At 42.6% G+C, this 15,502-nt stretch overlaps 1 protein-coding gene across 3 annotated transcripts in view; it reads left to right on the top strand.

Moving 5' to 3' along the window:
* The window catches only part of LOC138768972 (chemerin-like receptor 1), a 97,809-nt gene that overhangs the window by 66,706 nt on the left and 15,601 nt on the right, over positions 1-15,502 (top strand). The gene's annotated exons all lie outside the window — the stretch shown is intronic.

Here is a 15,502-nt window from a genome sequence, read left to right as displayed (position 1 = left end):
TTCATGAGGATAAAGGGTAAATGAACTCCATGGGGGTAAAGGGTAAATGACCTCCATGAGGGTAAAGGGTAAATTACCCCCATGGGCGTAAAGGATAAATGACCTCTATGAGGGTAAAGGATAAGTGACCTCCATGGGGTAAACGATAAATGACCCCCATGGGCGTAAAGGATAAATGACCTCCATGAGGATAAAAGATAAATGACCTCCATGGGGATAAAAGATAAATGACCTCCATGAGGATAAAAGATAAATGACCTCCATGGGGGTAAAGGGTAAATGACCTCCATGAGGGTAAAGGGTAAATTACCCCCTTGGGCGTAAAGGATAAATGACCTCTATGAGGGTAAAAGGTAAGTGACCTCCATGGGGGTAAAGGATAAATGACCTCCATGGGGGTAAAGGGTAAATGACCTCCATGAGGGTAAAGGGTAAATGACCTCCATGGGGGTAAAGGATAAATGAATTCCAGGAGGGTAAAGGGTAAATGACCCCCATGGGCGTAAAAGATAAATGACCTCCATGGGGGTAAAGGGTAAATGACCTCCATGAGGGTAAAGGGTAAGTGACCTCCATAGGGGTAAAGGATAAATGACCTCCATGAGGGTAAAGGGTAAATGGCCTTCATGAGGGTAAAGGGTAAATGACCACTATGGAGGAAAGGATAAATGACCTTCATGAGGGTAAAGGGTAAATGACCTCCATGGGGGTAAAGGGTAAATGATCCCCACTGGTGTAAAGGATAAATTACCTCCATGGGCATAAACGGGTAATGACCTCCATGGGGGTAAAGGGTAAATGACCTCCATCAGGGTAAAGGGTAAATGACTTCTATGGGGGTAAAGACACCTCTAGTTATCCTGTACAATGTAGTTACAGAGGATACATAATGTTTTGTACAACTATATAAGTGTACTTTTTTTCCTATTATAAAACACAAGGAAACAGATTGGTGACATTTTTAGGAATGATCTGAAAAAATTCAGAAAGCTGAGATCCCAGAATTGGAAGGAAGCGGCGGCTATAATTAGCCTGTGAAAAAGGGAAATGACATGGCGGGTCCTTACATTGATGCCGGGCAATACTCAGAGGAGCTTTAACACTACTGAACACTTCACATTGTTGCCAAAATTCTTCAAAAAATACATCTGCTGCTGACTCGGCTCAGTCACTAATGCAGTCATAAAATTTTCTTTATTTGCTATCAATAGTTGATCGGTAGGGTGGCGAAATGTAGGTCTTGATCAGAGATGAGCGAAGCAGGTAGAAATTCATGTCAAACTCGTTAAGGTTCGCTAATCTGCCCTTTGACCCAGTCCTTCTGGCTATCAGTGCAAGACTATGTGAGCAAACACTGGAAAATAAAAGTTCTGATGGAGCCTGTGCATATGATTTTTCAATGCATAGATCCTTCTGTGGTGGAAGCTTCGGGCATGAAAACGGTGCCAGCTATGGTACATGTCATTTTGTTGATAGCTAAGCGGCCCCTTCTCCGCTAGTCGTTAAAACCTACCATGCCTACTGTGTCAGGGGTGATAGAAGATTTGAAACAGGTTGGAGGCGGAACGTGATACTGAAAAACAGGCAAAACTTTTTTTCTACATGGTACCTGACTGAGGACTTGGGGGCAAGTTGGGTGGGTTACGTTTGCCTACCTAGGTACTTACAGGTAGCCCTCTGTCATCTTGTGTGGGCAAGGTTGCCCTTCATCTTCTGAGCACCATCTCGTTCCTTCCCCCCCCCCCCCCCCCCCCCCCCCCCCCTTTTTCCTTCTCTTTCCTTCTTGTTTCTTCCTTCTTTCTCTTCTCTTTACTTTTGCAAAACGTAGGCACCCTGTGTGGGGTGCAAATTGGGGATAGTTCATATCCAGCTGCCCAGCTGATCTTTTTTGGTTTATTAACCCCTTAAGGACAGAGCCAATTTTGATTTTTGCCTTTTCGTTTTTTCCTCCTTGTGCTTAAAAGGCCATAGCACTTGCATTTTTCCACCTAGAAACCCACATGAGCCCTTATTTTTTGCGTCACTAATTGCACTTTGCAATGACAGGCTGAATTTTTTCATAAAGTACACTGCGAATCCAGAAAAAAAAATAAATGTGTGGTGAAATTGAAAAAAAACGCATTTTGTTTATTTGGGGGAAATGTGTTTTACGCCATTCACCCTGGGGTAAAACTGACTTGTTATATATGTTCCTCAAGTTGTTACGATTAAAACGATATATAACATGTATAACTTATATTTTATCTGATGGCCTGTAAAAAAATTCAAACCATTGTCAACATATATACGTCACTTAAAACAGCTCCGTTTCCAGGCCTATAGCGCTTTTATCCTTTGGTCTATGGGGCTGTGTCAGGTGTCATTTTTTGCGCCATGATGTGTTCTTTCTATCGGTACCTTGATTGCACATATACGACTTTTTGATCGCTTTTTATTACAATATTTCTGGATTTGATGCGACCAAAAATGCGCAATTTTGCACTTTGGGATTTTTTTGTGCTGACGCCGTTTACCGTGCGAGATCAGGAACATAATTAATTAATAGTTCGGGCGATTACGCACGCGGCGATAGCAAACATGTTTATTTATTTATTTACTTTTATTTATAACCTGGGAAAAGGGGGGTGATTCTGACTTTTATTAGGGGAGGGGGCTTTTTACTGTTAACAACACTTTTTTTTTTACTTTTACAATTATACTAGAAGCCCCCCTGGGGTTAGGGTTATTCCCCATGGGGTTAGGGTTATTCCCCCCTGGGGGACTTCTAGTATAAGTGCTTTGATCTCTCATTGAGATATGCTGCAGAGATCCATGAGATAGGCACTCGTTTACTTCCGGCTGCTGCAGCCGGAAGTAAGCGAGTGCAGAGCCGGGTAAGACGCCATCTTGGAGCGGTCCCCGGCCGGCTTCAGTTACGGAGATCGCTCCTCCGGGATAACATCCAGGAGGAGCGATCTCCCCACTAGACACCAGGGATGACGCTGCGTCCGGTAATCGGATGCAGCTGTCATGTTTGACAGCTGCATCTGATTACTGTATTAGCGGGCACGGCGATCGGACCGTGCCTGCTAATACCTGCGGTCCCGGGCTACAAGCGGCACCCGGGACCGCGGCGGTTCAGAGCGGGGTCGCCGCGCGGCCCCGCTCTGAACGTCCTTAACGGCATCAGGGCGTAAATATACGCCCTATGTCATTAAGGGGTTAAGAAAACTGACACTTTATATTTATATTGCACATGTTTACAATACAAAAAAAATTAAAAATGAGCGATGCAACGCTGCAATGGTTTGTCTTCCATTTTGTCGAAGCTCTAATAAAAAGTGATGTAAAAAAATATATATATATTTGTGAATCGAATCTTACCAAATTTCATTAAAACAGCCAAACTATAGTAGCTACAATACTGGGATCATTACAGAAGGGTGAATTTGTTAAAGCATGTTGTTTTGTCAAAATCGGAAAATCACAATTTAAAAAAAATGTCAATCAGGCAGTCAATCATCCAATTTCTGCCATTCCTCTCCTCTCTGTCCCTATATCACTCTATCTCTCCCTGCTCTGCTGTAACTGCCTGCTGCCATCCTGCTTTCTCCTCCACACACAGCCGACTGGCCACCTCCATTACTGAACCTCCTTATATAGAGGGGGAGAAGGAGGTGCTGATATTACCCACAATCAGCCCTCCTCTCCTATCCTCTCCTCTCTGCCCCTATATCACTCTGTTAGTCTCTCCCTGCTCTGCTCTAACTGCCTGCTGCAATCCTGCTCTCTCCTCTACTCAAAGCCGACTGGCCACCTCCATTACCAAACCACCTTATATAGAGGGAAAGGAGGAGGAGCTAAAATCACAGAGGGGCCTGTAGCTGATTGGACGGCCGCTAAGGATTATGGTTAATCCCTTTCTTCCACCCAGTAAAGCTCCAGACAGCAAGTACGGCCGCCATTTTGATATTTAGCTAATTTCCTTCAAATTTCGCAGAACAAATCGAATAGTCAGCATGATTCGCAGCTAATCTCTATTCGCCAGATTCACTTCGCTTGTCTCTAGTCTTGATTGCTGGATTTATAATAGTTCATTCTTTCCTTTGCACACAGTCATGCCTTTAAATAAGTGAAGGTTTTTACTACATTGAGTTATATAATCGTGTCTTATTAAATGCCAATTATTTATTCCTACAATAATCACAATGGATGTGTTGGCTCATTCGTGCACTATGTACAATTACACAGATAGACAGATAGAGATAAGCTGTAAGGTCACATGCCTCACAGCAAGAAGGTAATGACAGAATTAGGCCATGTTCACACAATGTATTTATTTATGTAAAAACAGCTAAAAAAAAGATGGGAAGAAGAACTCAGTAGTAAAACAGCCATGCACATGTCTGTAAATGTGACAAAAACACATTTTAAAGGGGAACTATCAGCAGGTTAGAGAAATATAACCCGGGACGCTGAGGAGGAGGGTATGTGTGTTACCTTCCTCCTCTGCGCCAGTCCCGCACTGTTAGTCAGGGTAAACTCTGCTCCGGTGCACTGTTAGGAGCATTGCAGTGTCATAGCCCCGCTCCTCCTAATTATACTCAATCAGGCCAAATGATGGGGCACTGCTCCTAAGGGTGCTCCTCAGTGTAAGAGGCTATGAATCTTAACTGCTAATAATTCCCCTTTAAAGCGGCTGTGTTTTTTTAACTAACCCCTTCACATCAGCCATACTACCATATATGTTCCTACTGCCAATTCCATGTGTGTTAAGGGGATTTTAATGTACAGTAAGTGGGGCCGCTTCAGTGTTTTCCGCCCCACACACATTAGTGTACCAGGAGGCAGGGATAATGACAGACAACAGCGATCACGAAGCTGTCACTGATCAGGACTAAGGATGGTCCGAACCTGCCGAGGTTCGGATTCGTATGAACCCGAACGCTCGGCATCAGATTCCCACTGTCTGGCCGCTCCGTGCAGCGGGTGGATACAGCGGGAGGACCGCCTGGAAAACTGGGATACAGCCTATGGCTATGGCTGTATCCCAGTTTTCCAGGCGGTCCTCCTGCTGTATCCACCTGCTGCACGGAGGAGGAAGACAGCGGGAATCATTGCCTAGAGTTCGGGTTCGTACGAACCCGAACCTTGGCAGGTTCGGACCATCCCTAATCAGGACCCTAGCAGTACCCCTTTAAGATTCCTCAAGAGGTTTAGCTGCAGCCAGTGCTAAATCCACATAATGACTATTTGAACAGTGCTCAGTGTTTTCAGAAGGAGGCCTTCACAATGTATCCATCCCCTCCTTGGTTGAACTTGATGGACATGTGTCTTTTTTCAACCGTATTAACTACGCGTAACTATGTAAGAATCACAGGATGGTTGGACACAGCATTGGCTCCAGCTATATGGTTTCAGCTCCAGTATTTTCAGTGGCTGGAGTTGCAGAGGAACTTGCCCGTTTAAAGTTGAATAGGGCGATAGGTCCAGATGGTGTCCACCCTAGGGTTCTTAAAGAGCTTGGATGATTGCTGACCCCCTGTCAGATCTGTATAACCAATCCCTGCTAACAGGAGATGTCCCCGATGATTGGAGAACGGCCAATGTTATACCAATCCACAAGAAGGGGGGTAGAGAAGAGCCCAGTAACAACCAGTCACCAGTGCAATCAGGTGGTGGGGAAAGCAAATCGTATGCTGGGCTGTATATATAATAGTATGCTGGGCTGTATACATAATGGTATGCTGGGCTGTATATATAATGGTATGCTGGGCTGTATATATAATGGTATGCTGGGCTGTATATATAATAGTATGCTGGGCTGTATATATAATAGTATGCTGGGCTGTATATATAATGGTATGCTGGGCTGTATATATAATGGTATGCTGTGCTGTATATATAATAGTATGCTGGGCTGTATATATAATGGTATGCTGGGCTGTATATATAATGGTATGCTGGGCTGTATATATAATAGCATGCTGGGCTGTATACATAATGGTATGCTGTACTGTATATATAATGGTATGCTGGGCTGTATATATAATGGTATGCTGGGCTGTATATATAATAGTATGCTGGGCTGTATATATAATGGTATGCTGGGCTGTATATATAATAGTATGCTGGGCTGTATATATAATAGTATGCTGGGCTGTATATATAATAGTATGCTGGGCTGTATATATAATGGTATGCTGGGCTGTATATATAATAGTATGCTGGGCTGTATATATAATAGTATGCTGGGCTGTATATATAATGGTATGCTGGGCTGTATATATAATAGTATGCTGGGCTGTATATATAATGGTATGCTGGGCTGTATATATAATAGTATGCTGGGCTGTATATATAATGGTATGCTGGGCTGTATATATAATAGTATGCTGGGCTGTATATATAATGGTATGCTGGGCTGTATATATAATTGTATGCTGGGCTGTATATATAATGGTATGCTAGGCTGTATATATAATAGTATGCTGGGCTGTATATATAATGGTATGCTGGGCTGTATATATAATAGTATGCTGGGCTGTATATATAATGGTATGCTGGGCTGTATATAAAATGGTATGCTGGGCTGTATATATAATGGGATGCTGGGCTGTATATATAATGGTATGCTGGGCTGTATATATAATGGGATGCTGGGCTGTATATATAATGGTATGCTGGGCTGTATATATATAATGGTATGCTGGGCTGTATATATAATAGTATGCTGGGCTGTATATATAATGGGATGCTGGGCTGTATATATAATGGTATGCTGGGCTGTATATATATAATGGTATGCTGGGCTGTATATATAATAGTATGCTGGGCTGTATATATAATAGTATGCTGGGCTGTATATATAATGGTATGCTAGGCTGTATATATAATAGTATGCTGGGCTGTATATATAATGGTATGCTGGGCTGTATATATAATAGTATGCTGGCCTGTATATATAATGGTATGCTGGGCTGTATATAAAATGGTATGCTGGGCTGTATATATAATAGTATGCTGGGCTGTATATATAATAGTATGCTGGGCTGTATATATAATGGTATGCTGCGCTGTATATATAATGGGATGCTGGGCTGTATATATAATGGTATGCTGGGCTGTATATATATATAATGGTATGCTGGGCTGTATATATAATGGTATGCTGGGCTGTATATATAATAGTATGCTGGGCTGTATATATAATGGTATGCTGGGCTGTATATATATATAATGGTATGCTGGGCTGTATAGCTAGAGGTATTACCAGTAGGAAGAGGGAGATTGTGATCCCGCTGTATAGAGCTCTGGTGAGACCACATCTGGAATACTGTGTCCAGTTCTGGAGACCTCATCTAAAAAAAGACATTGATAAAATAGAACGGGTCCAAAGACGGGCTACAAAAATGGTAGAGGGTGTGAGGCATAAACCATATCAGGAAAGACTTAAGGATTTGAATCTGTATAGTCTGGAGGAAAGAAAGGAAGGGGGAGACATGATTGAAACTTTTAAGTATGTTAACCCCTTAACGACAAAGGGCGTACAAACCCCCCAGCAGAGGTGGTTGGTAAATCTACAATAACAGAATTAAAACATGCCTGGGATAAACATCTATCTATCCTAAGATAATAAGAAAGGAAATACTAAAAGGGCAGACTAGATGGACCCAGTGGTCTTTTTCTGCCGACAATCTTCTATGTTTCTATAACATATCTTTATAATAGTTGTGCCAAATAACAAACTCAGCCTTTTTACTTAGCATGATAAATGTAATGGAGAACATAGGGGGAGATTTATCAAACTGGTGTAAAGTGATACTGGCTCAGCAACCAATCAGATCCCACCTTTCATTCCTCACAGACTCTTTGGAAAATGAAAGGTGGAATCTGATTGGTTGCTAGGGGCAACTGAGCCAGTTTCACTTTACAGCATGTTGTATAAATCTTCCCCATAGTTTCTAAAGTCTAAATACCCTTGAACAACCCGAGCTGTAAGCAGGATTTGGTCATCTATACATTCATGTCAGTGATAACACCTTCCGTGCCTCTGCATGTTGCCTGCGATTCTCAGAATATATCACTTTGCTGACAGAAATTGAAACAGATGAACCACACGAGCTAAGGAAATGGGTAGAGCGAGCTGAGCTGTGGTGCTGATAATGCTAGGCAGATGGACGTGTCCAGTAGTGCCATCTGCTTATGATTACTACCACCGCATAGCTGCCTGTTTATGTTCATTTCCCGCTGGGGGATCCCGAAGAACAAACCAAAGCTTTATGATCTCCAGCAACTCCAAGTATGAACACACGTCCTGATAGATTACACTAAATGTTACTATTCTCTGCGATCTGTGCATTGGATGAACTCTACAGACGTTTATTATACGAAGGGAGTTTATGAAAAAACTTGCTTCATGGTGTAGAGAGGAACCAAGATCTCCTAGAAGAAAGTGAGATTTTTGGATAATTTCTTAGCCCTGATGCCTAACAGTGTTCTGATTTTCTTGCTAAGCTGCAGGAACCTCTGCCCTGCAGCCCATGAAAAGCGAGAACTAGATGCTCCAGTATTGGGGGCTTGCAGCTGTGTGTCAGGGGAGTGTTGTTTTATTAATATTAACATTATTGCCCATGGGCCTGCACAGAGGGGGCCTATACTATAGATGGGGGGGGGGAGCCTGCACAGAGGGGCCTATACTATACATGGGGGATCCTGCAGAGAGGGGGCCTATACTATGCATGGGGGATCCTGCACAGAGGGGGCCTATACTATAGATGGGGGGAGCCTGCACAGAGGGGCCTATACTATAGATGGGGGGAGCCTAAACAGAGGGGGCCTATACTATAGATGGGGGAGCCTGCACAGAGGGGCCAATGCTGTAGATGGGGGGAGCCTGCACAGAGGGGGCCTATACTATAGATGGGGGAGCCTGCACATAGGGGCCTATGCTATAGAAGGGGGGGACCTGAACAAAGGGGCCTATGCTATAGATGGGAGGAGCCTGCACAGAGGGGCCTATGCTATAGATGGGGGGAGCCTGCACAGAGGGGGGCTATACTATAGATAGGGGGAGGCTTCATACAGGAGGTCTGCACAGAGGTGACCTATACTATAGGGGGGAGGCTGCACAGGAGAGGTATAATACTATATGGGGACCTTACTACTGTATAAGGGCTGAGAGCAAACCTAACTATTATGTGAGGGCCTTAAAACTATATAGGGGCACAGAGGGGCTTAACTATGTGCTGGAGCTAGGAAGCTAAAATGTTTCTCTGGCAGATTCTGGAGAGAGGATTTATGGCAGGGTGAAGTCTTCAAGGTGGCCCACGCTGGTTGGAAAGGGAAAGGAAAAGTGAACAACTCTGATCAAAGAAGATGGCCCTTGTGAGTCACTGGATGTAACTGCACTGTAATCACTTAAAGAACAACTCCAGGCAGGGTGATCTTTTGTAAAATTGCTGGAGAGGGGGAGGCTGAAAGAAATAATGTGCTCTCATTTTGTTCAAAGGAATGCTCATTACCAATGTGAGAAGGTGAGCGATGAGCCGAGGAAGAGTAAGTATAACACAGGATAATGGGACAAGAGGGATGAGATCTGATATACTCCAATCTGTTGTATATATATTCCTGTCGTGTATTTGTTGAATACCATCTATCTGCCATCTAAGCCATCAATTGAATTGAATGTAGCTCTGAAAGTTACTGGAATATAAAACTCCCAACCAGCAGAGACTTTTATCACAAATGAAGAGAGATGGAATTTTTTTCTGTTTGTGGGCGAGAAAATACAAGAAACAACCGAGGAGTCTTGGAGTGTCTTTAATCTAAAAATCTTAGAAATCCCATCTGCAATCTGTTCTGACTCTTGTCTGGGGTGAGGAGTAATGATGGGCAAGGGCAGTACATTGCTAGAATCCCGATCCGTCTTGTTTCCAGCTCCAGAATACAGAGATTTGTTTGTTTTACCCAGAGACAAAAATAAATTCAACTAAACTTCCATTAACATTGCGGATAATCCCTGCCTGGCAGAAGAGAGAGGGGTCACCGGGAAGTTATAGGGAGCAAAGACAAGGGAAAGAAAGGAAAAGTATAAAATAAAGAATAGATGGTAATAAAACAGATAACAATGTAATAGTAGAAGGACTAGGGATGTAGAAATAAGAGCAGTGGGAGGGATTTATCAGGCCCCCTTCTCGTGTACGTGAACAAAACGTGCAGATTAAATCTGAGCCTTTTCACCAATTTACATCCTGGTCGCCTGGTTCGCCCAGAGGGAGTGCGGCAAGGTGGGGAGGAGGCGTTCCTGATTTATCCTGATTCCAGAGCTGGTGACTGCCGCACAGCAGCCTCAGATTCCCTGGATTTGTTGGGAATCTTCTCTGTTATTCTCCTGTTCCTCCTCGTTTTACACTTCACTCTTCTCCTCCTCCTCCTCCTCCTCTTCCTCCTCCTTCACTTTTTCCATCTCCTCTTCTTTCTTCACCTTCTCATCTTCCTCCCCTTCCTATTTCTCCTCCTTCTTCCTCTTTATCCTCCTCCCTCTCTTTCTCCTCCTTTTCCTCTTTCTCTTCATCTTTGTTTTTTTTCCTACTTTTCCCCTCCTCCTCTGCTTCTTCCTCTTCCTCTTCATTTTCTTTTCCTTTGTCCTCTCCTAGGATTATGGTTTTATTTAGATAAATTTATTTATTTATTTATTATTTTATTTTAGATTTATTACATAAATAGACATAGATAAATTTTATATACTTATACAGTATTACCCGTATGTTCTATCATATTGTATTCTATTCGATGATTAGGGAACTACACATATAATTTGAATATGCAAAGAAGGGGTCCATGGAGCCTCAGTTACGAGTTTCAAAACACGGGAATAGCCAGATGCCCCTCTCTCTAGAGAAGGAAGCCTGTTGCCAAGGGGGTGCCTCCTAGTGGGGAGAGCACCAAACCACCCTGATACGTAGTCCCTCAGGTCCTCACTCTGTTGCGAGCTTTGGGACCTAAATAGGGAAAAACCAGGGTGGCCCCTGTAAGTCAAAGTCTAACTCTGTGGCCAGTATAACGACATAAGACAAGGGTTACCAAGGCTAGGCATCCATCCACAGACTGCAGTTTCGGGGTATTTGCCCCTCGTCAGTGTGGAGTAGGATTCTGTATATATATATATATATATATATATATATATATATATATATATATATAATAACAAATTTATTTGTATAGCGCCAACAGATTCCGCATATGTAGACGACCCCCAATTTTTGGGATATGCTCGCTGTATAAAACTACCCCTCTTTCAACGCACATCATATAAAACTGAATAAAAAACATCAGACAGCAGCGAAATCTGAGAGTCAGAGAAGGAGGTACGGTAATACCGGTAGGATACAAGGGCGGCCAGATGGGTGAAAGAGGTGTGTTTTTCTGGGCACAGCACCATTCTACCGTATCTCTTTTTTCCATACCCCACACACCTGCAGCTTGCTCTGCCCTTCATACGGTTGCCACACACGGCAGGGATGAGGACGTTTTTGAGCTCCCCCCACCGTATTTGGCAAACGCAGATTCTTTAGTCCAGTTGCTACTTCTGGAAATGGAGCATCTTTAAATTTAAACACAAAAAATGGGTTCCAACTTTGGTTTGATGGTCCGTGACTGTCATTTAGCCATAGTACTGCCCCCTAGGCCAGCATTTCCAGCTCATGTATCTTCCTCCTGCATGTGTTTGGGAAAAGATAAAGGTAGAGGAGATAGATTTGGCAGGACTGAGCTGGTCGAGGCCCTATGGGAAACTGCCGCTTTATCGTCCTACAATCCTGATCTCATTGTGATTACATGTAAGGTGTCCACACTAGATCTGTCTAGAGTGGGATTTGGTTATAGGGACATAAAGCTCATATTCTGCCCGGTGTCCTTAGAGAGGTCAGTCTTATCATGGTGTCAGTGGGTGGAAGAACCTATGTGATCAGTATGGAGAATGGACTGTACTCAATACCTGACAAGGAGATGATAGTCATGGAGATGGTCGTAGGGTTGGTGTCAAGCAGCTCCTGAAAGGGCCTCTATTTTTATCATTGCCGGGATCTTCTGAATCCATCCCCAATGACATTTCCATTTGCACACTGGGAGGGTAAAACCTTTACTTTAAATATACTTGGCTCATACTTAATTCCAGGATTTAGGGGATTAGTAATATTATCCATTTTCTCTTCATTTTCATGGGAACGGCAATGGGCACAGAGAAACAAATCTGCCAAGGCTCACTGCACGTAATGCTTCGCGGTGCGGAGCCGATGAGTCTACAAACTGATCCCTCAACCTTTTTAGGAAATATTCAGCGCAGAAAGCCATACATCTATCTTACAGGATTTGTCATTTACAATTGAAAATAGCTTATGAGGCCCATTTTTTAGGTGTTAAAGGGGTAGATACTTTTTTCAAATTGCTTAAAGGGGTTTTCAAGCGAAAAGCTTTTTCCCAGTAATTAAAACACATTACACAGTTATATAATTTTGTAATAAGCTTCAATCACCTATCTGCCCCCTTCCCTATCTTTTCCCCCCTCAACCTTCCACCAGGAAGTGAAGTAAACTCATTCTTACCTAATGACTGTTGACCCCAGGCAGTTCTGTGGCAGCCATTTTGTGACAATAACATCATCAAGAGGGAGGCGGGTCTAAGCCCTGTTAGGCCAGCCTCCCTTTGTCAGATGACACAGGTTACTCAGCTCTGATTGGCTGAACAAGCTGTAAGCCATCTCACAGTTCTACAGAGTCAGTCAGACATCACAGCAGACAAAGTGCATCATGGGAAAGTTCAAACCAGGAAGTGAAGAAAAAATTAGGCCACCAACTGGAGCTTCAGGGACCTGCAAACAGACAGGGTTCACATGATGATTTAATCCTTGGTTTTAGAAAAAAAAAGTCCCTACATAGATTACATAGTTAAAACGCAACTCAAAGCATATATGATAAGTGACATGTTTACCTCTGCTACATCCACACAATAATATCACTGAGGGGATGGAAGGAAGTTTAGGGACATCATCTTCCCCTGAACACCACAAGCTGAGATACCAGTATAAAGTAGGCTTCCGCAGTTTTAGTTTCCCAATTCCATTGCCATTGTGACACCTGTAAGAACAAGCTCCCTAATAACAAGACTTCAAGGTACATCAAATTCATGAACATAATTTTTTTTCTTAAAGGGGCACTCAAGCGAATTATTTTACTTTCATAGCAACTGGTGTCAAAAAGTTATATAGATTTGGAATTTAATTATATTTAAAAATGTCCAGTCTTCCAATACTTATCAGCTGATGTATGTCCTGCAGGAAGCGATGTATTCTTTCTAGTCTGAGAAAGTGCTCTCTGCTGCCACCTCTGTCCATGTCAGGAACTGTCTAGAGCAGGAGAGGTTTTCTATGGGGATTTGCTGCTGCTCTGGACAGTTCCTGACATGGACAGAGGTGGCAGCAGAGAACACTGTGTCAGACTAGAAAGACTACTCCACTTCCTGCAGGACATACAGCAGCTGATAAGTATGCAAAGACTGGAGATTATTAAATAGAAGTAATTTACAATCATTTAAGTAATTTTTAATCACTTTAAATAGAAGTAATCCATAGAACTTTCTGACACCAGTCCATTTGAAAGATTTTTATTGCTGGTGTACCCCTTTAAGGTTAAGTACTGGACCATTTAATGATCCAAGTTTAGACAATGCTTTTTTAACATGATGATCACCTGGAAATCCACTACAGGGACCCCCACAAATAGCCGACATTACTGGGTTCAGCAATGGATCACTTTGCTATATATTAAGATTTTTTTTACTTTGCTCTGCATACTTAAAGTGGAGTGAAGTTTAGTATAACAGAATTCCCCTTTAAATGCAGTACCATACACAAGTTTCTGCAGTCATCTAGTACCAGCTATTAATGGATCAATGGATCAATGGATGGCTGCAAGTCATTAAACATTACACATAAACATGGCTGCTTTCTACCAGGAACAGCGCCACTCTTGTCTTGTTTGTGTGGGGTAATGCAACTCACTTCTATTTGAAGTTGCTAAAGTGCAATACCACATACAACCTGAAGACAGGTGTGGCACTGTTTTTAGAAGAAATAAGCCATGATTTTTAAATCCTAGATAAGACATTTTAAGGGGTAGTTCAACAAAAAAAAATTTTTTTTAAGTCAACTGGTGCCAGAAAGTGCCAGAGATTTGTAATTTACGTCTCACTACTTATCAGCTGCTGTATGTCCTGCAGGAAGTGGTGTATTTTTTCCAGTTTGACACAGTGCTCTCTGCTGCCACCTCTGTCCATGTCAGGAACTGCCCAGAGCAGTAGCAAATTGATTTAAAAGAAAGAAAAATTTGGTGAACTATCCCTTTAATGGTCTATCCTAATCGTAGACCACCAATATAATCTCCTCAAAAAAAAAAAACCTTGTATAGGGAATATCAGTTTTATCTCTCTCCTGCCAGGCTCTTCATTTGGATTCTGGAGGAATAACTCACCTCTGCCTAACATTCTAACAAAAACCCGAAGATTATTTGTTCTTCCAGGGAATTGCGCACATGTTATGGTAAACAGAACGGCAAGATGGTTCTCATTAATATTTATGCAGAGCAGCGGTTAATCAGCGTTCACGTTTGCATTTCCGTCATTTATTCAAAATTCATTTAGAATGGTTATCGCTGAAGCAAACACCCCGAGCTTTACATGCTCCTTACTGACATTAATTCAGGTTACAGAACAAAAAGACTGTAGGATCAGCCTGAGGCTGGCTATACGGTAGATCTGCTCAGAGGACATCGGGAGGGAGGTGGATGAGTTGTATACTACATTGTTTGTACATTGTAATATAGTTGAGATATAGAGACTCTACAGAAAGCCATATAATATAGCCTATCACATTGTGTTGTCTGTACAGTCAGCTCTGCTACATGTGAAGCAGGTGCCCGAGAAAATATGATTAACAGAGATGAGTGAGTAGTGAAATATTCGACTTTCGAGAATTCGAATCGAATAGGCACCGAGATTCAACTATTCAAACGAATATTCAATCCCATTATAGTCTATGGGGGAAAAAATTGCTGCACTTGGAAATCAAAATTCGACCACTTGGAGGTCACCAAGTCCCCCATGAAACCTCCCTAAATGATGCAAACCCCTCCGGAATGACACTGGGACATTAGGGGGAGCATGCCTGGGTGCACCCAACACCGCAAAATTGCAGTATAATGCCACTCTCCGCAGTTGCGAAGAAAAAATATTTGCGAACGCTTTACGAATGTTTATGGCAATGTTCACACATTTCGTTCGCATTTCTTGCGCAGCGTTACATACATTATTCCAATGTGCGTCCGCAGAGCGTCATGTTCTTCGCGCGTATCACGCATCATGATGTACTAACGTTACTGGAACAGTATGTATGACGTGCCTTTTTCTGTGCTACTGCACAATATGTATCATGTGCCTTTTACTGGGATACTGAAACAGTATATATCAG

Source organism: Dendropsophus ebraccatus, chromosome 12 (genome assembly GCF_027789765.1).
Source record: "Dendropsophus ebraccatus isolate aDenEbr1 chromosome 12, aDenEbr1.pat, whole genome shotgun sequence".
In the NCBI taxonomy this organism is placed as follows: Eukaryota; Metazoa; Chordata; class Amphibia; order Anura; family Hylidae; genus Dendropsophus; species Dendropsophus ebraccatus.
Note: the sequence above shows the minus strand (reverse complement) of the source record. Positions and strands in the feature narration are given on the sequence as shown.